This window comes from Galeopterus variegatus, unplaced genomic scaffold, assembly GCF_000696425.1.
Source record: "Galeopterus variegatus unplaced genomic scaffold, G_variegatus-3.0.2 Scaffold14006, whole genome shotgun sequence".
In the NCBI taxonomy this organism is placed as follows: domain Eukaryota; kingdom Metazoa; phylum Chordata; class Mammalia; order Dermoptera; family Cynocephalidae; genus Galeopterus; species Galeopterus variegatus.
In genome coordinates this window covers 9,243-17,110 of record NW_007740117.1, presented here as the reverse complement: position 1 = coordinate 17,110, position 7,868 = coordinate 9,243, and positions in this window count along the sequence as shown.

Genomic DNA, 7,868 nt, shown 5'->3' with positions numbered 1-7,868 from the left:
AATGGTCTTGGTGAACAGGCCAGAGGCACCCTCCATGGGCTCACTGCTCAGAGTTACCTTGAGAAGCTGCTTCCAGCACCAGCACTCCAGCTGCTTTGGCTGCTTCAGCTGTGGCTAAATTGGCCCCAAGTGTGGCTGGACCTGCAGCTTTGGAAAACACAAGCCGGAAGCTTTGGCAGCATCCATGTGATGTTAGGTCTGCAGGCTTGCAGAATGCCAGAGCTGTGGAGGCTTGGGAGCCTTCACCCTGATTTCAAAGGATGTATGGAAAAGTCTGGGACCCCAGGAAGAGATCTGCTGCCGGGGCAGATTCACCACAGACAGGCTTCGCTAGAGCAATGAGGAATGGAAATGTGGGGCTGGAGTTGCAGCAGAGAAACCACATCAGCACCATGTCTAGTGGAGCTGTGAAAGCGGGACCACCATGGAGACCCCAGACCTGTGGAGCTACCAAAGTGGAATGCCAGCCTGGGAGAGCTGAAGTGTGGCCTGAGACCAGTAAAGCCATAGAAGCAGAACTGCCTGAGGACTTGGGACCCAACACCCACACCAGCATGCAGAGGAAGTTGAACATGGTATCAAGGTACCTGATTCACCAGCCTTGAGATTTAATGGCTACCCTGCTGGGTTTCAGACATGTTGGGACCTGTTACACCTTTCTTTTGGCCTATTTCTCCCTTTTGGAATGGGAGTATGTACCCTATGTTTGTCCCACNCTTTCTTTTGGCCTATTTCTCCCTTTTGGAATGGGAGTATGTACCCTATGTTTGTCCCACCGTTGTATCTTGGAAGTAGATAACTTGTATTGACTTCACAGATGGGACTTTGAACTTTGGACTTTTGAGCTGAAACAAGTTAAGACTTTGCAGACAAAATGAATGTATTTGCATGTGAAAAAGATATGAGTTTGGGGGGTCCAGGGGTTGAATGTAGTGGATCGAATTATGTGCCCCCAAAACTCATTGAAGCTTGAATTGTGTCTCCCAAGTTTTATGTATTAGAAACTTAGCTCCCACTGTGACTGATAAGAGGGTGGAAAATCCTATTATGGCAATTGGAAGGTGAAGCCTCGAAGAGGTGATTGGATGGTAGGACCATGTCATGGTGAATGGATTAGAAATGGTGGTCAGGGGTGTGGTTCTGAGGGCTTTAAAAGAGGAGGGTCTGTCTCTCTTGCTCTGGCTCTGCTTTCTCTGCTTCCACCATCTTGCAATGTAAGACCCCTGGGTCACTGTCACCACCACTAGATGGACTTTGGACTTCTCAGCCTCAGAAACTGTAAGCAAGAAATTTTATTTTCTTTATAAATCACCCAGTTTCAGATATTTTGCTATAAACAACAAAAATAGACTAATACAGGAACTTTTGGGGGTTTTGAAATTTTCTAAAACTGTATTGTGGTGATGGTTGCACAATTTTATATTTACCGTGGGAGAATTTTATGGCATATAAACTATAACTCAAAACATCTGCTTTTAAAATTTCTCAATCATAAGACAAAAAACAACCCAGTTTTTAAATGAGGAAAATATGTTAACACTAAAGAAGATATATAGATGGCAATAAGCATATTAAAAATGTTCAATATCATTAGTCATTAGGAAAATGAAAATTAAAACCAAATATAATACTATTACACACATTAGAATGGTTAAAAGAAAAATGAAGAGAATGGAAAGCATCTGGAATTCTTATGTTATTGGGTGAGACTTTTAAATGGTACAGTAATTTTGCTGAGTAGAATTGTACAATGGTATAGCCGCTTTGAAAGACAGTTTGAAGTTTCTTATAAAGTGAAACATACACTTACTATATGACGTAGCAATCTGACTTCTGGGTATTTACCCATGAGCAATGAAGACATAACTACACAAAAAGCTGTGTATTGGTGTTTATACCAGAGTTGAGGAAATAGAATTGAGAACTTGGGGATAAGGAGGTGGCTAGAATTTGCAAGGCAGAGTTCTGGAAAAGGCAAAGCTCCATGAAGAGCACTCCCGTAATCTGCAGTCTTCAGCTGGGTACTGATCAGAATATACATATGAGGAAAACTATGAAGACTGGGGAAACAGCCACTGGAAAAGACAGAAGGAAGAATCACCAGAACTCACAGAGTTGGGAATAGTTCATGTTCCCAGCAACCAAACAGACAACTCCTGACAAACCAGATATTAGACAGAGGACTCAGAAGAGTATTGCCAAATGAGCCCTAGAATAAGGCTGCTCTGGACCCATGCAAAAAAGCTTAAAAGCAAGCCTCAAAGGGTCAAATTGTTTCCAAGTAACTTAACAGCATCCAAGACCAAAGCTCAAAATTAAAATGAATATAAAAAACTGAAGAACGCACAACTTAAAATTGTAATGTCTGGCATCCAATCAAAAATTACCAGGTATAAGATATTGTTTTTAAAAATAGAGCAGAAATCTTAGAATTCAAGAATTCTTTGGGCCGGCCCGGTGGCGCACTGCCTAAGATATTGTTTTTAAAAATAGAGCAGAAATCTTAGAATTCAAGAATTCTTTGGGCCGGCCTGGTGGCGCACTGCCATAGTGCACCGCTTGGGAAGCGCGGCGGCGCTCCCGCCGAGGGTTCGGATCCCACATACAGACCGGTTCCCACTCACTGGCTGAGCGAGGCGCGGGAGCAACACCGAGGGCTGCGATCCCATTGCCGGTCCCGGTCCGGTACGGGGGCGACACTGAGGGTTGCGATCCATTGCCGGACACAGAAAAAGACAAAAAAATAAAATAAAAAGAATTCTTTGAACAAGATAAAAAATACATCTGAGAGTCTCAAAAACAGACTAGATCAAGCAGAAGAAAGAATTTCTGATCTTGAAGATAGCAGTTTTGAAATATCACAGGAAGACAAAAAAAGAATAAAGAATAAACAAAGCTTACAAGATCTATGGGATATGTGGGATACTTTTTTTTTTTTTTTGCAGCTGATCAGTAAAGGAATCCAAACCTGTGACCTTGGTGTTACCAGCACCATGCTGTCTCAGGTAAGCTAACTGTCCAGCCCCTGTGGAATATTACTAAGTGAACAAATATTCAAATTATGGGCATCTCAGAAGGAGAAGAAAACAAAAACAGATATTGAAAACCTATTTAATGAAATAATAGATGAAAACTCCTATAATCTTCGGTAAGATATGAACATTCAAATCCAGGAAGCTCAAAATTCTACAGGTAGATTCATCCCAAATAGGTTATCTCCAAGAAACTTTGTAGTCAAACAATCCAAAGTCAAAGACTAACAGAATTCTAAAAAGAGCAAGAGAAAAACATCAAGTTACTTTTAAGGGAATTCCTATTAGACTAAGAGTAGACTTCTTAGCAGAATACAGGCCAGGAAAGAATGGGGTGATACATTCAAAGTACTAAAGGAAAAAAAAAAACCTTCCAGCCAAAAATACTATACCCAGCAAAACTACACTTCATAAATGAAGGAGAAATAAAGTTTTTCCCAAACAAGCAAAAATTAAGGGAATTCATTGCCACCTGATCAGCCTTGCTAGAAATGCTTAGGGGAGTCCCACATCTAGAAGAGAAAGAATGAAATCAACCATCTTGAAAACACCTGAAAATATAAAACTTACTGGTAGAATAGATACACAAATTAGAAAGAGAAAGTGTCTTCCCAGAAGCAGACAAGAGAACAATGGCCGGGGTCCTAGGCAGGAGCTGAGAACAGCCCCCTTCACTTGGAAAGAGGCATGAGAGCATACTGAAAACACCACTTCCCTGTAGGTGCCCTACCACAGAAACTGCAACAGCCACAGCTGCTTCAAAAGTGGCTCAATGCCACAGCAGTAGCCACAGCCACTGTGCAGGCAGCCTCCTAGACACTCACTTGCACTGACACAAGGAAAGTCCCCAGTGGAGACCAGAAAAAGAAGAGAACATCTCTCTCCTCAAAGCCCATTCTAGAGTAATAGAAGAAGCAACTGCTCTACTAGATGACCAGACATTAATGTAGAGATACTAGAAATACAAAAACCCAAGAAAATAGGACACCACTAAAAGAATACAGTAATTCTCAAATACCAGACCCTATAGATCAGGGAATCCTTAAAATGACTGAAAAGGAATTCTGAGCAACAATCTTAAGGAAACTCACTGAGATATGAGAAGACTCAGACAACATAATGAAATGAGAAAAAAAAAATCCAGTATGTGAGGGAGGAGATTTACAAAAGAGATTAATACCTTGAAAAAGAATGTAGCAGAACTCATGGAACTGAAAGATTCACTCAACAAAATAAAAAACATAACTGATAGGTGAAGCAGCAGGCTAGAACAAGCAGAAGAAAGAATTTCTGATCCTTAAGATAGTCTTTTTGAAATAACCCAGATAGACAAGAAAAAAAAAGAGGAAAAAAGAATTTTTTAAAAATGAAGAAAATCTGAGAGAGCTAGCAGACAACTTAAGTGCACAGATATTTGAATCACAGGTATTCCAGAAGGGGAGGAGAGAGGAAAAAGCATGGATAACTCATTCAATGATATAATAATGGAAAACTTCCCAGGTATAGGAAGAGATAAGGACCTTCAGATCCAGGAGGCTCAAAGATCCACAAACAGATTCAACCCCAAAAGATCCTCTCCAAGACACATTATAGTCAAACTGTCAAAGCTCAAAGACAAAGAGAGAATCTTAAAAGAAACAAGAGAAAATTGTCAAGTCAGCTGTAAGGGAGCCCCTATCAGACTAACAGCAGACTTTTCAATAGAAACTCTACAGTCCAGAAGGAAATAGGATAATATATTCAAAATACTAAAAGAAAAAAACCTGCCAGCCAAGAATACTATACCCATCAAGTCTATCCTTCAGAAATGAGGGGAAAATAGTATACTTTCCAGGCAAACAAAAACTGTGGGAGTTCACCACCACATAACCAGCCCTACAAAACCCACTGGCAGAACAAAAATGCAAACAAGAAAAAGAAACTACATCTGACCATCCCAAAAAACCAAATGACAATGTAATAATGTCCCCGCTTTACTTCTGATTTTAGCAATTACAGTTTTCTCTTTTTTTTTCTTGGTCAGTCTAGATAAAGAGTTGCAAATTTTGTTTATACTTTTTTTTTTTTTTTGTCCTTTTTGAGACCAGCCGCACCGTGCTCAGCCAGTGAGCGCTGTGAGCGCACCGGTCATCCCTATATAGGATCGGAACCCACGGCGGGAGCGCTGCTGAGCTCCCAGCGCCGCACCCTCCCGAGTGCGCCATGGGCTCAGCCCTTGTTTATACTTTTAAAGAATCAACTTTTGGTTTTGTTGATTTTCTATTTTTTTTTCCTTTTTGTCTTTTTTACTGACCGGTAATGGGATCGCAACCCTCAGTGTCGCGCCCGTACCAGGGACCGGCAATGGGATCGCAACCCTCGGTGTTGCGCCCGCACCACGCTCAGCCAGTGAGCGGGAACTGGTCTCCACATGGGATCCGAACCCTCGGCGGGAGTGCCGCCGCGCTCCCAAGCGGCGCACTCTGCAGTGCGCCACCAGACGGCCCAGATTTTCTATTTTTTAATTCCCTATTTCATATATTTCTGTTATAATGTTTGTTATTTCCTACTTATATTTGCTTGTGGTTTACTTTGCTCTCCTTTTTCTATTTTCTTAAGATAGCAGTTTACATTATTGATTTGAGATGTTTCTTATTTTAATATAGGTGTTTACAAGTATAAATTTTCCTCTAAGCACTGTATAAACATAGCATTCTATAAATTTTCATATGTTGTACTTTAATTTTTTTAAAAAAAGAAAATGTAATTTTATTAATATTATTTTTTTTACATTCTAGGATATTGTTTTGCAGCAGTTGGGAGGGAGAGGGAGAAGGAAAAGTGGAAGGAAATATGCTGGAAGAAGTAGGAAGGAGGAGGGGTGGGATTGAGGCTTGTGGCACTCCCCTCATTCCCACAAGGAAGACTGAGGGGCTTCCAGCAGTGGCTTGATGATTGCCAGGCTGGTTGCAGATGTCAAGGGGGGTGTGGAAAAGGCAAAAGCCTTCACCCCCCACTACTCCAGCTCAGGAACCCAGGGCCCTTCTTGCTGCAGCTTGGTGGTCGTAGCTGGACTGGTTGCATGTGTCAGGGGTATGTGGCTGAGGCCCAACACCCCCCACCACTCAGGCTCAGGAGAGAATGGGGTGATTCCTGTGGTGGCTTGGTGGTCACTGCTGGGCTAGCTGAGAGTTTTTTTGGAGGGGTGGCCAAGGCCCCAAACCCCCCACCACCCCAGCTTGGGAGAGCCTGGGGCACTTCCTGTGGTGGCTCAGTGGTCATTGCTGGACTTGTGGCACATATTGGGGGAGCGTGGCCAAGGCCCAAGGCCCCCCACCACCCTGGCTCAGGAGAGCCTGGGGCACTTCCTGCAGCAGCTCAGTGGTCATTGCTAGGGTGGTTGAACATGTTGGGGGTGTGTGGCCTAGGCCCTTGTCCCCCACCCTCGGGACTAGCTGTAGGTGTCAGGGGCATTGCTGAGGCACCCAGCCCTTCCCCCTTTCTGGCTTGGTAGCCCAGGGGACTTCCAGTCCTTCTAGGTGTAATAGGTGTTCTTTGGTGAAATGAGACCTTTACTAGTTAATATTAAACTTTGTCTCTGGTTGTGGGTACTTTGTTTTTTCTTTCAGTTCTGTGTCAGATTATTTGCTCTTCACACCATTTAAACTCTGGAACTAATTTGTTGTCCTTTGCTTACTTCTAAAATGGGGGAACTTCCTGTGAGGACCAATACTTGAGCTGTGTGGTTTAGCTAAATTGCTGCTTTGCTGCTGATTCCCTAGGGAAGGCTTTTTGTGTAGCTCAGGTTTTAATGGTTGACTTTATATGTACTTCCGTGTCTACTGAAATCCAGTATACCTGGGCTGTGTAGAAACTCTGGTCTGAGCCTGAGTCTTTTCATCAAACTGCACCCCATATAATTCTATATTCCTCACCAGTCTTCTCTGAGTGGTCCTACACTGACTGGGGTGCAGATCAGCTGTACTTGCTATGCCCCAGTGTTCTCATGATGGGCCCATCTACCCCACTGCCTGTGATGCACACACTTCCCATAGGATGGACCACGCACTGGTTCCTTGTGATGACTCACTGGCCTCTGAGTGGCTCCTTTTTTTCAGTTGTTGTGGCTTATTGCTCCTACATGGGTCCACAGGAACCCTAAAAGGCCCTCTTCTCATCTACTGCCTCAAAGCAACTTCATCCAAAGGGCACAGCTGTGGCTTTTACCAGGTCCTGCTCTGTGTGTTTAGCAGCTCTAGCCTGGAAGTGGCCAGGGCTCAAAATGGTCTGAGAGGTTTTTTCATTCTCTCATCATGGCTTCTCCTGCCTTCCTGCACTCGGTAGGTCACTCCTCCTCTTCCCCTAAGCTCTAGTGGCCCCAGCTTGGCTATTGTTGCTTTTTTATAGTTGTGAATTGGTTGGTTTGTAGGAGAGAGTGACACTGGGGACCATCTATTCCACCATCCTGACTGGAAGCCTGTGATTTTTATCTCAGAGTACCTTTTAATTTCCCTGTGATTTTATCTTTTTGCCCATTGTTTACTTAGGGGAGTGTTGTATAATTCTGACACATTTGTGATTTTTCTAAATTTCCTTTTGTTATTGTGGTCAGAGAACATATTTTCTATAATCTTAGTCTTTTTTAATGTATTAGAGCATGTTTTGTGGAAAAAACAAAAAAAAGAGAGAAAGGAACCAAATCTTATTGATACGGAAAATCACAAAACCACAAGGATAAACAATGAGAGGAAGAAAGGAACAAAGGATACACAAAACAATCAGAAAACAACCAACAAGGGCCGGCCCGGTGGCGCACTGCTACAGTGTGCCGCTTGGGAAGCGCAGCAGCGCTCCCGC